This window comes from Mus musculus, chromosome 6, assembly GCF_000001635.26.
Source record: "Mus musculus strain C57BL/6J chromosome 6, GRCm38.p6 C57BL/6J".
Lineage (NCBI taxonomy): Eukaryota > Metazoa > Chordata > Mammalia > Rodentia > Muridae > Mus > Mus musculus.
In genome coordinates, this window is record NC_000072.6 from 138632752 (window position 1) to 138651630 (window position 18879).

An 18879-nucleotide genomic window follows, 5' to 3' on the forward strand; every position below is an offset into this window, starting at 1 on the left:
GAATGTATAAGAAGTATGCACATAGATAATAAGAAATCAAATTATTAATCAAAAGCCTTCCTACAAATATGTCTGTCCTCAGATGTATTCATTAATAGGACCTACCAGACATTTAATGAATAAATAACTCTTATCTTCCCAAACTCTTTCTGAGAATAAAAATCTAAAATGAACACTACCCCGCTCATTCTCTAAAGTTATTATCACCTTGACAAAATTTTTAATAGCATATTTCAGAAAAACTCAAGAAATGTGGCAATTTGCCTCACGATGCAGTCACCGAGCCCTTCACCCAAATCCTAGAGATTAAATCTAGAAATAGAGAGAGAGAATAATTACTTTCTTTAGCCAAAGACTAGGAAAGTGCTCGAATTTTGTTGGTCCTATCTAGACACCGGAGTTAGTGCAGTGCATACAAGTTTAAAAGACCGTTTTCCAACCAGCTAGACCCTAGCAACATGCAAGGAAGGTGGGGCACAGTCTTCTAAATTCACAGTTCCTACCAACTGGCTACACACTAAAGTGTCCCTTTAGCTCTCTCTGGTCCTAATACACTGTTAGACATCTCAGTGAAATCAGGAAAGTGTGTACGTACCGTTCTAGGTATTTTATAAAGCACACTGACAGTATGTCTTCAGAGGTGCAGAGAGGTTGCTGTGTTATTAATCATGTGATCAATATAATAACAGATGAGAAAAATATTAAAAGAAAATTTTGAGATGCAAGAAAAGTCATCATCATCATCTATGTTGATGAACTCCATTTTTACTTGTAATATATTTGTCAGCAAATCAGAGTCCAGTTAGTCATTTGAGTTCCCTCCCCAAGCCATGCAAAGTATATACAAATGGCCACTAGGCTCTGAGTCTCCCTCTTGTCCTCTGTTCTTTCTGTCTTCAGGAACACTGCCCTGGATTAGGTCTTTGCTGCCTCTTACCCAGCCCACTAATGTGTAGATGATATACTGCTTCCTTTTAATTTCCCTTATCTTCATTGCAGTTTTCTAATTACAAGCATATGAATCTGTTCACATTATGCACATGGATTAATTATCCCATGTCTACAAAGAACCTAGGTCAGGTTCATTTGTATTTCACTGACTGTAGAGGAATTTTAATCCAGCAACATGGCTGCTCTGGCCATTTACCACATCCAAAGACCTTCTAGATCTATATGATCCAGCTGGAATGCAGGAGTGCCCTGGATTACAGAATGATCTGGTTGGGAAACAGCCACACCCTTTAACGTAAACAAAGGTTAGTTTGTGTAAGGAAGCAGACATGTTTGAAAATAATGCTTAATTGAGGGAGGGAGGTTCAGATGAGCTTAGGCAATGCAGTGGAGTTCAGTTCAGTTCAGTGCAGTGCAGTTCACTATAATTCAGTTGAGTGTAGTTTCAGTTCATGTAGAGGGAGGAGGCATTTTCCTGAACTGTTTTACAGTAACAGGAACCTTCTATGCTATTTTGTTAATTTCCCTGTCAATAACCCCAAGATATCACTTGCCATGTTCTGTCTGGGCTACTCCTATTCCATCTGGCCTGCCCTCATGGCCACGCATGTCATCCACCTCCTCCATGGTGCCTTCTTTCTCCTTCCTCCTCTCTCTAACTTTGTGGTCTCTCTGACTCGGACCCCCAAATATAGGAGTTGAAGACTGACCTAACTCTCTTCTGACCAGCTATCAGCTGAAGGCACATTTATTAACCAACCACACACAACTTGGGCAATCAGATCTTGGGGTACAGAATTTCGCATTTGAATACAAGCAACATCAGACCAAACCACCACATAGGTTACAGAGAGAATGTCTAGAAACAGGTGAAGACAATGATCCAGAGATTGAAAAGGAGCAAGAAGAGTAGAACAAATTGCCATGGTTAGTATGAGGCCAAGCAGAACAATTCAGTCAAAAGCAGAGAGAAGCCAGATTGAATCAGTCAGCTTGAATAGGAGTTTGCGCCAGAACAGCTGAGTTGAGCCAGCCAGCTAGAGTTCAGAAAGTACAGAAGAGGTGACATTATTTATCAATAAGCCTCTGAGACCACAATTATACCTGGCAAACAAAAGATACTTTTACAATTGACACTGGTTCTCTTTCTCTATTTTCACTTAACCTAACACCAGAGAGATTTTCTCCATATCTAAAGTAAACCAAACCAACACAATACATGCACACACACACACACACACACACACACACACACACACACACACACATTCTACATGTTTAACGTTACTTAAATTAGAAAAATCTCTGAGTGACATTTATTGTCTTCTATTGGTTTCCCAGGATCTAGGTCATTTTGTGGCCCTAAGGTATGAGAATAGCTTATGAGAATAAATTTACCCATATAGAAAAAAGATTTTATGTGAAGCAATTTTGGTCTGGATTCTCCTTTCTATACCAACTGTTTTCATAGCATATTAATATATATTTTCTAAGAATTTGGTAATTGGTCAGTGGGCTTTCTTTTCTTAGATTTTCAAACACATACTTAAATTAACATTTGCTCTTAAATGAAACGCCTGTTGCTCAAAGTATACATTTCCAAAGCTTAAGCTTTCTTAGTTATCTACGTTTTAGTGGTGTTGGTGTTGCTTTTTAAATAAAGGAATATTTGACAAGGCAGGAAAAGAGTAAACTTTCTGGAATTTGTTTGTAAAAAGAAGTGATACACCGAATCACCTATAAAGTATATTAAGCAAATTGGGGTCACATTTATTTTTAAGTTGAAAATATGAGAATTAATTCACTGAAAACCCCGTGGGAAGTTACTATATGTCATAGGTGCCAAATTAGAAATCTCCAGGTTAGAAGATCATAAACCCTAGAGGAATATGTATCTGTATGTTTACTTAATATCTAACAGCATGTGAAATTTATTTATTAATATGCCTGCAGGTTTCTCTCTAATCCCACTTCTCAAAGATGCACACACAGAGATAGAAAGCCAGGAGGGGGTGATTGCCCTGGAACCCTTTCCATCTCAGCTGAAAAATATGGTTATAATGAAAAAAGCAAAAGTTGTTCTTTCTGACCTTGAACATTTATACAGGCCCAAAGTAAAATATGTGGTTGAATTCAAAGCTTTATCTTCTATGACATCTTCCTTGCAAAAACTTTGTCTAATCTAAGTCAACACTCGTTGATTAAAATTTGCCCATAGGCCCATTTTACCAACCCTTCAATTACAGCTTATTTATATTTCTCTATCTCTTTGGAATGTTCTACATTGACAGAAGGTTAGTGGTGATTTAATACATGGCATAAAGCAAAATGACTTGTAAATTGGAATCTACTAAATATTTGTTAAGTAAATTTAATTTTAAGTAAATTATACTTATACTTGTGAAAACTTAAAGCGGGTAAAACCCCATTGGTGAAGATAATGGTATTAAAAGGAAAAGCAAATATGTTGTAATTGGCCCTGAATAAAGCTTCCGAATGGATTTTCACAAGGTATTTTTATTTTACAAGTGAAACTACAATACCTGATTGTATTAAAACCATGTTTACTTGGCATAATTTTTTTTTCTGGAAAAAAAAGGGAAAAATTGAAGAAACTGTCTGAATAATTAAAATCAAAACACATTTGTTTCAGTTTTCTATTGATTAGAGTATAACTATCGATTTGGCTACAAATGTCCAATGATTGCTTTGGTGCTATAGTTCATTTAGCACGTACTCAAAAGTTGAGGCTATAAAGCTGTGGGGAATGCCCAGCAATATACCAGGGATCTGAGCAGTGCCTTAGATGTATGCTAGAAGTGCTACTTACATCTTTGTTTCCTTTGGTCCAGAAGAAGGATGTAAGGACACTGAGAGAAGTAAAGGAGCTACTCCAATGTGGCCTATACCTTTAATACTAGCACTAAGAAACAGTGGTAGACGGATCTTTGTGAGTTCAAACCCAGCCTGTTCTACAAAGCAAGTTCTACAACAGCCAGGGTTGTTATACAAAGAAACAATGTCTCGAAGAAACAACCAACCAATCAACTAATCAATTAATAAATAAACAAATTAAATTAAATTAAATTAAAAAGAATAGGTTGTGACATGTGAGTTTTGTTTTGTTTTGTTTTCATTAATAGGGAGCTGGATATTGAGATGCAAAACCAGACTTTTAGAATACTAGTTCACAAGTATTTGCATATGTGTCCAAAAATATAAAATGAACTCACTCATGCTAAGAAAGTGACCTAGAAGCTTACTCAAAAGAATTGGACTTTTCCATGCAATGGTTAGAGAAATGACTAAAGCTGTAAGGACAGGGCTGGGAAGTAAAATTATCTATCAGAATCAATGAGCTACTTTGGCTTGATGGTGAGGCACAGGTGCAAAATGCTGGGAATAATAAAACTTAAAAGCAGAGAAGTCCAGTTTTCAACTTCACAATGAAGATTTAGAAAGACTTAGGGTGGTCTTTGTAAGCAATGAGGCTTTTCACTTTTCTATCTATCATCTATCTATCTATCTATCTATCTATCTATCTATCTATCTATCTATCTATCTACCCACCCATCCATATCTATCTATCTATCTATCTATCTACCTATCTATCTATCTATCTATCTATCTATCTATCTATCTATCTATCTGAAAACTTCAGGACCTAGTCCTCTAATTGGAGGAGAGGAGAGTGCTGAAAACGGCATCTTTGAGCAGTATTTTTCCAAGTACCTTGCAGTAGGCAAACAGAATGTGAAAATTTGCATAGACAATGGATTAAGTGGTCCAGGCAGTTCCCTGCTGTATGCGACTAGCCTGCCCCTTCCTACCCATCAATTCAATTTCTCTTACTTGCTCCTCAGCTCCACAGCATAGGGCCTGGTCAAAAAAATTATAATAAGATAAGAATAAAACCTAAATGGAAAGAAAAGGAAGTCAGAGAGAAAGGGGTGTAGAGAGGAAAAGGACTGCAGAGGTATTTAGCATCATGAACCAAAGAGGAAGAAGGTGGTGGCTAAATCTTATTGTTACCCTTGTTGGATCAAGAAACTAATAGGATACAAGCTGTATTTGGGTGGATGTGTGAGGGTTTGGGTGGACAGAGGGGTTTTCCAGAGAAGAGCCACTGACTATAGGAGATCTACCCTGAACTTGAGTGATAGTACGCCCATGGACACGACTCCAAACTGGCAAAAGATGAAGCCACCTGAGTGAGTAGCAGGATTCCTCTTTTTCTTTTCTTTTCTTTTTTTTTTTTTTTTTTTTTTCATTTTTGTTCTTCTGAGAAGTCCATGAGTTGCCCCATGCTCCTGCCATATTGTCCTTGCAAACTGACAGTGACATCCTCTCAGATATCTTCAAAATACACAGCTACTCCCTTCTGATGCATCTTTTCAGTCTTTGGCAACACCAAAGAGAAAAGCTGATAGTAAGTATAAGTTCTGTGAGGAGGTGAAACAAAAGGATTTGGCTGATATTGAAATTTAAATTTCATAGGAATTAAGCAGTGGGCAGGTCTCATGGGTAGGTAATCTCTGTCCCTTATACCTGTTAGGGAATAGAATGTCACAGAAGGGATCATAAATGAGATGTGGAGTTTACTGTGTCACAGGGAGAGGGAACAGTGAGTTGGAAGGAGTGCAAAGTCCATCCGGAAGGGTTTTTAAAAAAATTTATTGGATATTTGATTTATTTACATTTCAATTGTTATCCTCCTTCCCGGTTTCCCCTCTGCAAACCCTCTATCCTATCTTCCATCCTCCTGCTTCTATGAGGGTACTCCCCAACTCACTCCCACCTCACTGTCCTATTATTCCCCTACACTGGGGCATCACAGGACCAAGGAACTCCCCTCCCTTCCTTTGATCCCAGACAAGGCCATCCTCTGCTACATATGCATCTGGGGCTATGGGTCCTCTTTGGTTGGTGGTTTAGTTCCTGGGAGCTCAGGTTAGTCAATATTGCTCTTCCTATGGGGTTGCAGACCCCTTCAGCTCCTCCAGTACTTGCCCAAACTTCTCCATTGGGGTCCCAGTGCTCAGTCTGATGGTTGGCTGCAAACATCAGCATCTGTATTGGTCAGGCTATGGCAGAGCCTCTTAGGAGACAGCTATATTAGGCTCCTGTCAGCAAGCACTTCTTGACGCCAGTGGGAAGTTTAAAATCCACCTGAGTGTTTATAGAATAGAGACAAAGACCCAAGTGAGTATGTAATAGATTGAGGCAAAGACTTGAGAAGAGAGGGTGGGATCACAAGTATAAGTGGCAAAGGGAAGCAGCTGGTACAGCAGAATGTGGGTAATGAAAGAACGTGGAATCAAATGCACAAGCAGAGGGTTTCACCATGGCACACTGAAGAATGGATGTCCCTGTTAATATAGAGAACCAGACAGGCTCTGATGTAGGAAGAGGGAGACTTTGAAGAATGCTGGTGAGATGCAGGAGTGTTCTCTCCCAATAGCTTGTGTCTCCTGTGTGAAATGAAATGTGAGAATGATGGTGATCACTCAACAGTTCCTAGTAGGGGGGAAAAGGACAGGCGACAAGGTAGCAGGAGGGCAGGGTCAGATGAGTCTATCCATCATGTCCCCAGCACTGTGTTCATCACTGGGCTAGGTGCTGCAGGGGATATAAAATATGCATGAGGTGATTCCTGCCTTCAACAGGAAACACACACAATCGCTTACACAGATAAGAAGATCTTTATGCGTTGACTGATTTGCTGAGAAGCATAACAACCATACTGTGGAAAGGATGGGGTGGTAGAAGGGCCCAGAAGTTCGTGCAGGATTTGAATAAGGAGAGGAACAGACTGTTGGGGGTGTGATGGGGGGTGGAAGCAGAGGCTGGTGTGAGGACTGCTCACTCCCCACTTGGTAGGAGATGTTCAGATTGCAGAGGAAGTGAGTGATGAGGGAAAGAAGGCAATGTGACTGGATAAATAGGAAGGAAGCAGAGTACAGTGTCTGCAGGAAGCATGGAGATGCATGAAGATTAATTAGGTATTTACATGCAGAATGGAGGGAAGCGTGGGGATATGGAGGCTGATATATAATAAGGCAGGAAACTGTGGCATCAAAGCAGATGTGGGGCTATGCAAGAGTGATGCCAGCCTCAGATTGGGGAGGAAGGGATGAGTCGGAAAGATTCTGAAGGGAGATTTGCTAAAACACTGTGGCAGATTGGATACTGACAGGAGGAAGGGGAGAGTCAACCTTGCTTTTAAAGTTTCCTTCTGGAAAACAGGGGGAAAAGGATGCTGTTTCCAAATGAAACATCTGAGAAGGCAGGGCATTTGGGGAGTGTTGTTGAATTTGGGGACTTCAGTGAAGATGGTGAGAAAGTTTGGAGGACTTTGAGTCTAGAGAGGAAAGAGCAGAGGGGTTTAGCATTTGCATTATGACCAGTAAGTCACAGGAGAACCTAGGGAAAGGATCACCTTCACTGAGCAAAGACAGTGGAGAAATGAAGGGTGAGGAAACTGGAGCTCGAGCCTCAGAAAGAATTTTGAGAGAAACCAAAAGCAGAAAGGGAGCTTGGCAGGAAGGCCAGGGTTGGAGGACATTTGTGAGGGATCAGCATGTTCTGAAGCAAGAGAGGACAGCCTTTGGTGAGCAGTGGACTTGTTGTTAAGTTTGTGCACATAAGGAGCAGGTATAAGATCCAAATGAGTTTGTCCAAAGGACATGAGTACAAACCATCTAGATTCTGTTTTAAAGAAGTGATATGTGTGGGACAGAACAAATATACTAAGTAAATATCCTTGGCTCTTCTAAAGAAGAGTGTGTCAGAATGTCTAACAGGCTGAAAGAAGGAAGTGCTTTGGTGAACACTGCTGTCATTAAAGGTGTTGTACTAGACCTTTTGGCTTTGGTCTCCACTATCATCTTCCTTTCGTGTGTGTGTGTGTGTGTGTGTGTGTGTGTGTGTGTGTGTGTGTGTGTATGTCCACAAGTATGTGGGCACACTCACCTATGCATAGGTGTAGTTCTGTGTTCATACACAAATAGATTGTAATGTTCCATATAGTATTTTAAGATGTTTACCGATAAAATAAAAAATTTAATAGCCAGTTTTTGAAGCTCTGCAATTAAAAATACAAAATTATCCCATGGCTGCTCCAAAGTAAACTAGGGTAATTTCAAAGCAGGATATTAATAACTCCCAATATGCTAAGAGAATTGCCTATGGGTTCACACTTCTCTGAAAGTTTGGAACTGTTTGGTAGCTCTGTATGTGTGCTCCTCAATCCCTCTCAGCTTTATTTTGCTCTTGTCAGAAATATTCTGTAATGTTTGCTGGGGTGAGCCAAGAGTAAGATAGTCATTAGTTTGTCTTCAAATCCAATCCCAATGAATCATCTAAAAAATCATGTCTTGAATTCCATAGAAATTTAATTTCATATTGCATAACCAACAAAACAAAACCCTAAATCTTTATTGTGAGTACTGGTTCTTCCTGGGGGTAGAATATGTTGTAATTTTCTTGTGAACCCAATAGCTTTTTTTTCTATGAACTTTTAATTTTAGGCATTGTGTCCATGGTTTGTATATGCTTGGCCCAGGGAGTGGCAGCCTTAGGAGGTGTGGCCTTGTTGGAGTAGGTGTGTCACTTTGGACATGGACTTAAGACCCTTACCCTAGCTGCCTAGAAGTCAGTCTTCCACTAACAGCCTTCAGATGATAATATAAAACCCTTAGCCCTGCCTGCTCCATGCCTGCCTGGATGTTACCACCAGGTACCTTGATGATAATGGACTGAAACTCTGAACCTGTAAGCCAGCTCCAATTGAAATGTCTCTTATAAGACTTGCTTTGGTCATGGTGTCTGCTCACAGAAGTAAAACCCTAAGACAGAAGTTGGTACTAGGAGTGGGGTATTGCTGTGATTGGATTAACCATGCTTTTCTCTGGAAGAATGTGGATTGGGGGTCTTTGGATTTGGAAAGCCATGGAATGTTTTAAGTAGAACCCAATGAGACATACAAGTAGGAATATGAAAGACTTTGTTGCTGTGAATGATTTGAACTATGCAGACCTGTACCAAGAGGTTTCTGAGGAGAAGAATTTCAGTATGTGGCATAGAGACTAGGGTTTTTGTTGTTGTTGTTGTTGTTTGGTTGGTTGGTTGGGGTGTGTGTGTGTGTGTGTTTTGGTGAAGCATGTGGCTGCTTTTTGCCTTTGACTGAAGAGTTTACCTGAGTTTAAAGTAAAGAGATTGATATTAATTGCATTGACAAAGGAAGTATCAAAACAAAACAAAACAAAAAGTCCACCAAAACATTGTTCTCTGGTTAAGTCTCATGAAGAGCATTTTAAACAAACATAGCAATTGTAGAAAAGAAAATATATATATATATATATATATATATATATATATATATATATATATATATATATGGTTTGAGTATTAAAGGGGCATAAGGAAGTGAAGTGGAGCAGAATTCTGTGTTCTAGGAGTTACAAATTACAAGAGTGAGACATTGGGGCAAGAGCCTACTCAGCTAAGTTTTGATCCAGGCATGGTGGTACATGCCATTAATCCCAGGAGACAGGCATACAGATCTCTAAGTTTAAGGTCAATTTACTCAGCAAGATCCAGGACAGCTGAGCTTAGTCAATAAAGGAGTTGAAAAAGAGATAGTTTGTGATAGTGTAATAAAATAAGAATGCCATTTTCCAGCTCTTGCAAGTAGCATAACTAGGCAGCTTTGGCCATGTGGCTCTGGCTTTAGAATGAAAAACAGACAGTACTACAGGGACAATTGATGTTGATTAGCTGGAGCCAAGAAATTAGAGGTGATTAAGAATAGACCAGCATCGCTGAGGTGAAATCTTCTGGGAAGTGTTTTCTGAGATCACAAAGAAGCTGTGTTCCAGAGATAGACAAGGTTGTACCGCATGCTACAGCAGTGCTTGGTAATGTGTAAGAGTCACCCAGGTGGTACTGGTATTGAAGCATGAAAAGGTCATGAAGAGCAGTTGAGGCTTGGCACTGTGAGAGGCCATGGAAGGCCATTGGTAAAGGTGCAGCCTCAGTTGTAGTCGATGGCCAAGAACTGAAGGGGTCATGCAAAGGATCTGGCACCATGGAGAGAACCTATGAGAGGCTATTGGTGAAGCCTAGTTGCAGCAGAAGACCCCAGCATATTGGAAGTGCCAGTACCATGGAGTGATCACCAAGAACAGCAGCAGCAATGGGTTGAATCAACTTGAGCTTAGAGTTCTACAGAGGGCAGAGCTGGAGAAGTGACCCCAGTCCTTTGGAGGAGCCTAGAAGATCATGTGTGGATTCCAGATATTGAAACAAGGAGCTATAATATTGAAGCTGCCTTGGAGACTCCAAGATTTTCGAGATGCCAGAGCCATATGATATCTTCTGAGAAATGCTGCTAACAGGGAGTGGGACCAACCCAGGAAAAGAAGTTTGTTGCAGTCAACAAAGATTAAATAAGACTGGAGATCTGAAGACTGCTTTGACATCAGACATGGAGATGCAGTGGTTGGGTTTTGCTCAGGTGGTTTCCTGTCTTGCCTTGGAGATTACAGTTGAGTAATTGGATGAATCTAAGAAGAGACTTTGAGTTTTCGAAGCACTTTTTAAATTATGTTATGTCTAGGTATGGCCCCATAGACTCATGTGTTTGAACAAGCCTATGAAGGCCAGGGAATAGAATGTGATAGCTGGTATATGCTTGGCCCAAAGAGTGGCATTATTTGGAGTTGTGTGTCCAAATAGTGTTTGAGTAGGTGTGTCACTGTGGGAGTGGGCTTTAATTCCCTAATCCTAGCTGCCTACAAGTCAGCCTTATACTCGTAGCCTTCTGATGAAGATGATGTAGAACTCTCAGTTTTGCCTGTACCATGCCTGTCTGAATGCTGCCATGCTCCTGCCTTGATGATAACAGACTGAACCTCGGAACTCATAAGCCAGCCCCAATTAAATATTGTTCTAATAATGTTGCCTTGGTCATGGTGTCTGTTCACGGCAGTAAACCTTTGACTAAGACAAATGGTAAGAAAGGCTCTTGTGAAGCCAGAGTGTGAAGGGATGATGAAGAGTTTCATTGTTTTGGTCAGGACATACATCAGAGAATAGCAGAGCACTGGCTTGATAGCAAGGTGAAGCATGTTACACACTGCATTATACACATGCAAATTGAACTCAGCATGGATAGAGTGCCTTGTGCCTGTAATCCCAGCACTCAGAAGGCTCAGGTAAAATGATTACCATGAAGTTGGGACCAACCTGTGCTACATAGTAAGTTTCAGCTAGTCTGTGTTGAGGTTTGATCTGTTGCTATATATTGTAATGCTAAATCCATACCTGAAGGTCTAAGCTTATGAATGAATTCTCATGTTTATAGGCTTTTGTTGTGTAAGCCTAGTTCCTAGATTTAAAATTATTGGCTAGATAAAATTGGCTGCACCCAATTACTGGAGGGATTAGAGGTAGGTGAATTTTCAGTTACTTGGTTGGAGTTGGCAAAGAGAGAAGAGTTAGGAGACACCAGAGAGAAAGGAAGTAGAAGGAGAAAGGAGAGGAGGAAGCCACCATGAGGGGAGATGGACAGGAGAAATAGCAAGTATCTGGGGTGATACTTGCACTTAGAAAATTAGATTAGGGATTACCCCGCCAGTAATTGTCAAAGCCAAGTAAAACAACTGTAGTCTGAGCCTCATTTACTTGTAAGCTAGTTGGAGATAAGCTTAAACAACTTGTGTTAGAAGTCTGAGCTACAAAGACCATTTATCGAGAGACTAAAACAAACAAACAAACACATAAACAAGCGAAAACTTCTAAGGCCACCAAGGTTCCCACCTCACTGTTAAATCACTCTTCAGAAGCACAAAGAACTCATTTATTTATTCTGTTCTCTTCAGGGGAGCATATGATCTTCACTTATAAAATGGGCAGTTTGTTGGTCGAGATTTGATTGATTAACCTCTCCTTGCTATGCTCATATATTCAAATCCATCACTTCATAAGCCTCACCCAATACCAACCAATTCTCCTTTCCAGACTTGGTTATAAGACCCCTTCTAGACTCTCTACGTTTTCCAACTCCCCAGGTGGAGATGCAATGGAGATTCTTGCCAGAGTGGTAAAAACAGGAGAGTTAGCTTTCACTCTATCAGCAGTTTATCTCTTGGCTTTCATGCAGTTGGCTGTTAATTCAAATTGGATTATAATTGCTTCTTTAGATACACAGGTATCCTCAGATAATTCTACAGAAAAATATTCATAGACCTAAGGCTTTCCTAAATCATATGCTGATATATGAATTTCACAGGAACAAAGCTAGATTTCACATAAATGAAGCATCAGTGAAGTTATGGGTCATATTCAAATACTCTAAGTCCCTTTGTAAGGCATTTATTATGGCCTATTTGGATGCTTTACAAAGGGTTACATATGTGCCAATGTTTACACAATGTTGGTATTCTATACCATATGCCCTTTATAAAACTAAATAATTTGTTTACCTTCTTGGAGATTCAACTTCGGTAGCAATTATAATGTCACAAAGTTATTGGGGGTGATTAAAGAGACTCATGTGAGTATACTCTGGAAAAGTCGTTAAGGTGCGGTACAGATAATTGGGATTATTTTGGCATGTTTCCTTTGTTAAATGTAGGGGTATGACAGCCTGTAATCCTAGCTACAAGGGAAGCTAAGATAGTTACTTGAGCCTGTTAGGATTCTGGGATCAGTTTAGGTAACACAGTACATCCTGTCAGGTTAAAAATAAAATAAAATGGAGGTCAATATATAATATACAGAATTCCAATTTTGCTAAATGTCTAGTTAAAGAATCTTTGTAATTGGCCGGAAGACTCTCAACCTTCCTAAAACTGTGAAATTTTAATATAGTTCTTCATGTTGTGGAGACACCCAACCACAAAATTATTTATGTTTCTATTTCTTAAGAGACATGTCCTACTGTTACAAATCATACTGTAAATATCTGATATAAAAGGTGTATGATATGAGACCCCTGTTGGGGTCATGATCCTCAGGTTAAAAACCACTGGTCCAGAATCTACGGAATCTACCCCCGCCTAGCAACCATGCACTATCCAGAATCTATGGAATCTACCCCCACCTAGCAACCATGCACTATCCAGAATCTATGGAATCTACCCCCACCTATCTAATGAAATTGTCCTAGCATGAATGAGTAGTCATGGGGAGGGGGATTCCATCATTTGGTATGGAAGTTTTAGAAACTTTAAAAATAGAGATACTATTTAATTGCTAGTAATATCCATTTGCCTCTCTTTTCAAAATGAATATGTATGAGTGCCTATGTGCACATGTACACACACACACACACACACAGACACAGACACACACCACATGTCCATTTTCCTTTGCAATTTTTAGTGCTACTGAGTTTTACGGAACCCATGCTTAGGCTGTCTGGACAGCAGCAATCCAAAGACAGATTCCATCAAGCTCCTATCTGTTAGAACCTGCAGTGCTTGCATTTTGATTCACTATCTAACAATAATGTGGTATTTTATAAACATTAGTGAGTGTGATTTTGCACTGGTCAGCAAAGGTAAAAAAATGGGTGCTTTGGGAAAACAAATAAAAAAGGAATTGGATCTGTCTCAATAAATTGCACCAATTGTAAATATCCCAAAGATGCAGCCACTTTCTCTGGCATAGGAAAGCAAAGCTGACAATTACACTTTAGAATGAATGGGTGAAAAATGCAAGGGCTAAAAGTTGTCATTATGGTCATTCTTAGATTAAGTGTGACATTGCGTCTATTAAACATGTTTCAGTTATAGCTGCCTGCTCAAGTCTTCAGATATTATTTTAATCATAGCAATTAATATGTACATTCTAGTCATGATTCTTTTCCATTTTGGTTGGAGTCTGCAGATATACGTGTTCCATCAATTTAAACATAATTATAGAATAATCTTTCCCAAATATTATAGTTAATAACATCATGATGTCTATAAATTCACTGTAATTTATACACATTAAAATTTCATTGAAATTAAAGAACTTTGACGATTTGAGCATATTTTAAAGTCATCTTATGGTGTTCCCAATAAAATTCACAATGAAGCCTCAGATGAGCCGTATTTACTTGGGATCATATGGCCTGGGGAGATTCAGAAGCAAGTTGAGTATTTCTGACTCTGGCTAGGAAAAACTTAGTTTGATTTTGCTGCACACACTCTTCCCTGGTTTCAGAGATCAGAACCTGACATTTCACTCAGGCTTGGTTCTGAACATCTTTGTCTAAAGGGAAAACTCACAGTGCTTTTAGGTTTTACAAGGACATGCTGTAGTGCACAGGTCTATGTAGAGAAATCCGCTACTGCACAGTTGGTAATCCAGGGTACTGTTATGACATGAGATACTAAGTTATTACACCAGAGATTGTTGGTCCTCTCCACTGATGAAAACGACCTGAAGCAGATTGAATACATCCTCAAACAAGGCATGTGTAATACCTGACAATTTTATGTCAGTTGTGTTTCAACAAAGTTAAATGTGCAGAGAAAATTTATTGTTGTGTTTTTTTTGAATTTATGTAAAATATTTATTTTGTCATGCATATCTTTTTTTTTCCATTTTTTATTAGGCATTTAGCTCATTTACATTTTCAATGCTATACCAAAAGTCCCCCATACCCACCCACCCCCACTCCCCTACCCACCCACTCCCCCTTTTTGGCCCTGGCGTTCCCCTGTACTGGGGCATACAAAGTTTACGTGTCCAATGGGCCTCTCTTTCCAGTGATGGCCGATTAGGCCATCTTTTGTTACATATGCAGCTAGAGTCAAGAGCTCCGGGGTACTGGTTAGTTCATAATGTTGTTCCACCTATAGGGTTGCAGATCCCTTTAGCTCCTTGGGTTCTTTCTCTAGCTTCTCCATTGGGAGCCCTGTGATCCATCCATTAGCTGACTGTGAATATCCACTTCTGTGTTTGCTAGGCCCCGGCATAGTCTCACAAGAGATAGCTACATCTGGGTCCTTTCAATAAAATCTTGCTAGGGTATGCAATGGTGTCAGCGTTTGGATGCTGATTATGGGGTGGATCCCTGGATATGGCAGTCTCTACATGGTCCATCCTTTCATCTCAGCTCCAAACTTTGTCTCTGTAACTCCTTCCATGGGTGTTTTGTTCCCAATTCTAAGGAGGGGCATAGTGTCCACACTTCAGTCTTCATTCTTCTTGAGTTTCATGTGTTTAGCAAATTGTACCTTATATCTTGGGAATCCTAGGTTTGGGGCTAATATCCACTTATCAGTGAGTACATATTGTGTGAGTTCCTTTGTGAATGTGTTACCTCACTCAGGATGATGCCCTCCAGGTCCATCCATTTGGTTAGGAATTTCATAAATTCATTCTTTTTAATAGCTGAGTAGTACTCCTTTGTGTAGATGTACCACATTTTCTGTATCCATTCCTCTGTTGAGGGGCATCTGGGTTCTTTCCAGCTTCTGGCTATTATAAATAAGGCTGCTATGAACATAGTGGAGCATGTGTCCTTCTTACCAGTTGGGGCATCTTCTGGATAAATGCCCAGGAGAGGTATTGCTGGATCCTCTGGTAGTACTATGTCCAATTTTCTGAGGAACCGCCAGACTGATTTCCAGAGTGGTTGTACAAGCCTGCAATCCCACCAACAATGGAGGAGTGTTCCTCTTTCTCCACATCCACGCCAGCATCTGCTGTCACCTGAATTTTTGATCTTAGCCATTCTGACTGGTGTGAGGTGGAATCTCAGGGTTGTTTTGATTTGCATTTCCCTGATGATTAAGGATGTTGAACATTTTTTCAGGTGCTTCTCTGCCATTCGGTATTCCTCAGGTGAGAATTCTTTGTTCAGTTCTGAGCCCCATTTTTTAATGGGGTTATTTGATTTTCTGAAGTCCACCTTCTTGAGTTCTTTATATATGTTGGATATTAGCCCCCTATCTGATTTAGGATAGGTAAAGATCCTTTCCCAATCTGTTGGTGGTCTTTTTGTCTTATTGACGGTGTCTTTTGCCTTGCAGAAACTTTGGAGTTTCATTAGGTCCCATTTGTCAATTCTCGATCTTACAGCACATGCCATTGCTGTTCTGTTCAGGAATTTTTCCCCTGTGCCCATATCTTCAAGGCTTTTCCCCACTTTCTCCTCTATAAGTTTCAGTGTCTCTGGTTTTATGTGAAGTTCTTTGATCCACTTAGATTTGACCTTAGTACAAGGAGATAAGTATGGATCGATTCGCATTCTTCTACATGATAACAACCAGTTGTGCCAGCACCAATTGTTGAAAATGCTGTCTTTCTTCCACTGGATGGTTTTAGCTCCCTTGTCGAAGATCAAGTGACCATAGGTGTGTGGGTTCATTTCTGGGTCTTCAATTCTATTCCATTGGTCTACTTGTCTGTATGGAATATTGTTGTGTTTTTAAGGGGCGACTTATTACTTTTTAATGTTTTCTGCCAATGTATTCTACATTGACTTTCCGTATGACTATGTCAGTGTTTTTCACAAAGTATACAGTGTCTCATAACAACAACAAAACAATAGAAAAGAAAAGAAAACAAAAGAAAAGTAAAGACAGGGAGATAGGATGTTTCCGATTGTTGGCTAGGAAGTTAATCAGTATTGGCATTGGGATCATGTGTTCTACTTGATTTCAATGTTACTTCCTTTGTGAATTTAAAATAATGTATAAAACACAAAAATGAAAAACATTGTATAGCAATGTTGATGATTAATATGAATCAGTTTAAAATTCCATTTAATGTTATTTTTCAAAATAGAAATTATAGATAAAATTTTATTAATTATGTAGGAAAAATTTTCCAAGATTCAGATATCTGGTTCCATAATGAAAGTAAAAACTGCTACACTGAAAAAAGATCATCAATGACTTTTAGAAATGCAGTAATATCTACAAATAAGATCTAACTATGAGTCTCTAGTCTATGTGTTAATGGATTGTCTGGCACATGGCTCTGACTTTTCTTGAGGAAACCTCCTGGCCTCAGGAACTTCCAGATTATACTCCTCACACGCAGCCACCTGCCTGCCTGGTCTCCTGAGGCACAGCCTGCAGAGGTAAGGAACTGTGCTCTGTCCCCTGAGCTCCCTTCTCTGGGCCATAACTCTGCTTGCCTTCCCAGGGAGGTCTGTAGACTCTAGGAACACCCAGATTAACCCTCCCCCACAATACTCTGCCAGCCAGGTCCCCTGGGGAACACCCAAGCAGAGGTGAGCTGTATGGTGTCCACTGAGCTCCTTGTCCGGGACAAGGCTGTGCCTGCCTTTCAGATGAGTCTTGCAGGCACCAGGAACACTGAGGTTAGTTTTTCTTGTTGCCCACCAATCTACTGCCTGGCAATTCTCCCTAAAACAAACCCAACACCAGTAAAACACATCTGATTCTCTGAGTCATATTTTCCACCCCACAACTCTGTCTGCATCCTTGGTGGCCAGACAGCACCAGGGATAACCAGATGGCTTAAAGGCCAGCATAAGAACACAATCAAGAAGAGATGGGGTATATGCCACCAACAGAGCCCAGCTATGGCACCACAGCAAGTGCTGATATCTTAACACAGCCAATGTACAAGAAGATGACCTTAAACCCAATCTTATAAAGATAATAGAGGCCTTTAAAGAGAAAATGAATAAATCCCCTGAAGAAATACAGGAAAGTACAATCAAACAGGCAAGGGAAATGAATAAAACTGTCTAAGACCTGAAAACAGAAAAAGAAACAATGAAGAAAACACAAACTTAGGGAATCCTGGAGCTGGAAAACCTAGGGAAGATACCAGGAACCATAGATGCAAGCCTCACCAACAGAATAAAAGAGATGGAAAGGAGAATTTCTAGCATAGAAGATTCCATTGCAGAAATCATTTGTCAAAGAAAATGTTAAATCTAAAAGGTTCCTGACATAAAATATCCAAGAAATCTGGGACACTATGAAAAGAACAACTCAAGAATAATAGGAATAGAAGGAGAATATTCCCAGCTTTAAGGCAGGGGAACTATTTTCAACAAAATAATAGAAGAAAACCTCCTTAACCTAAAGAAAGTGTTGGCCATAAACATACAAGAAGCCTACAGAAGACCAAATAGATTGGACCAAAGAAGAAACTCCTCCTGCCATATAATAATCAAAACACTAAATGTATAGTACAAAGACAGAATATTAAAAGCTGCAAGGGAAAAGGGCCAAGTAACATATAAAGGCAGACCTATCAGAATTAGACCCCGCCTATCAACTGAGACTCTAAAAGCCAGGAGGGCTTGGGAATACTCTAAGAGACCACAGATTTCAGACTAATATACCCAGCAGAACTTTCTATCACCATAAAACAAGATATATCTTGGCAAATTCAAATTAAATATCCACAAGTCCAACCCTATAGAAGATAGTAAAAGGAAAACTCCAACCTAAGAAGGCTAACTATACCCAAGAAAACACAGAAAATAAGGCCATATCATCAAAAAACCAAAAAAAGGAAGCACACAGAGAGAGACACACGAAGACATGCACAGACCCACAGGCAAATACACACACACACACATACACACACACACACACTATTACCACAAACATTAAAATAACAGAAATTAATAATAATTAATCACTAATATCTCTGAACATCAATGAACTTAATTCTCCAGTAAAAGACACAGTCTACCAGAATGGATGCAAAAATAACATGATCCATTGCTCCACTGCACACAAGAAACATATTTCAGTAACAAAGATAGATATTACCTCAGAGTAAAAGGCCACAAAAATGTTTCCAACCAAACAGACCCAAGAAACCAGCTGGAGTAGCCATTCTAATATCCAATAAAATAGACTTTCAAACAAAATTAATCAAAAGAGATGGTGAAAGATACTTCATACTCATTAAAGAAAAAACTCACCAAAATGA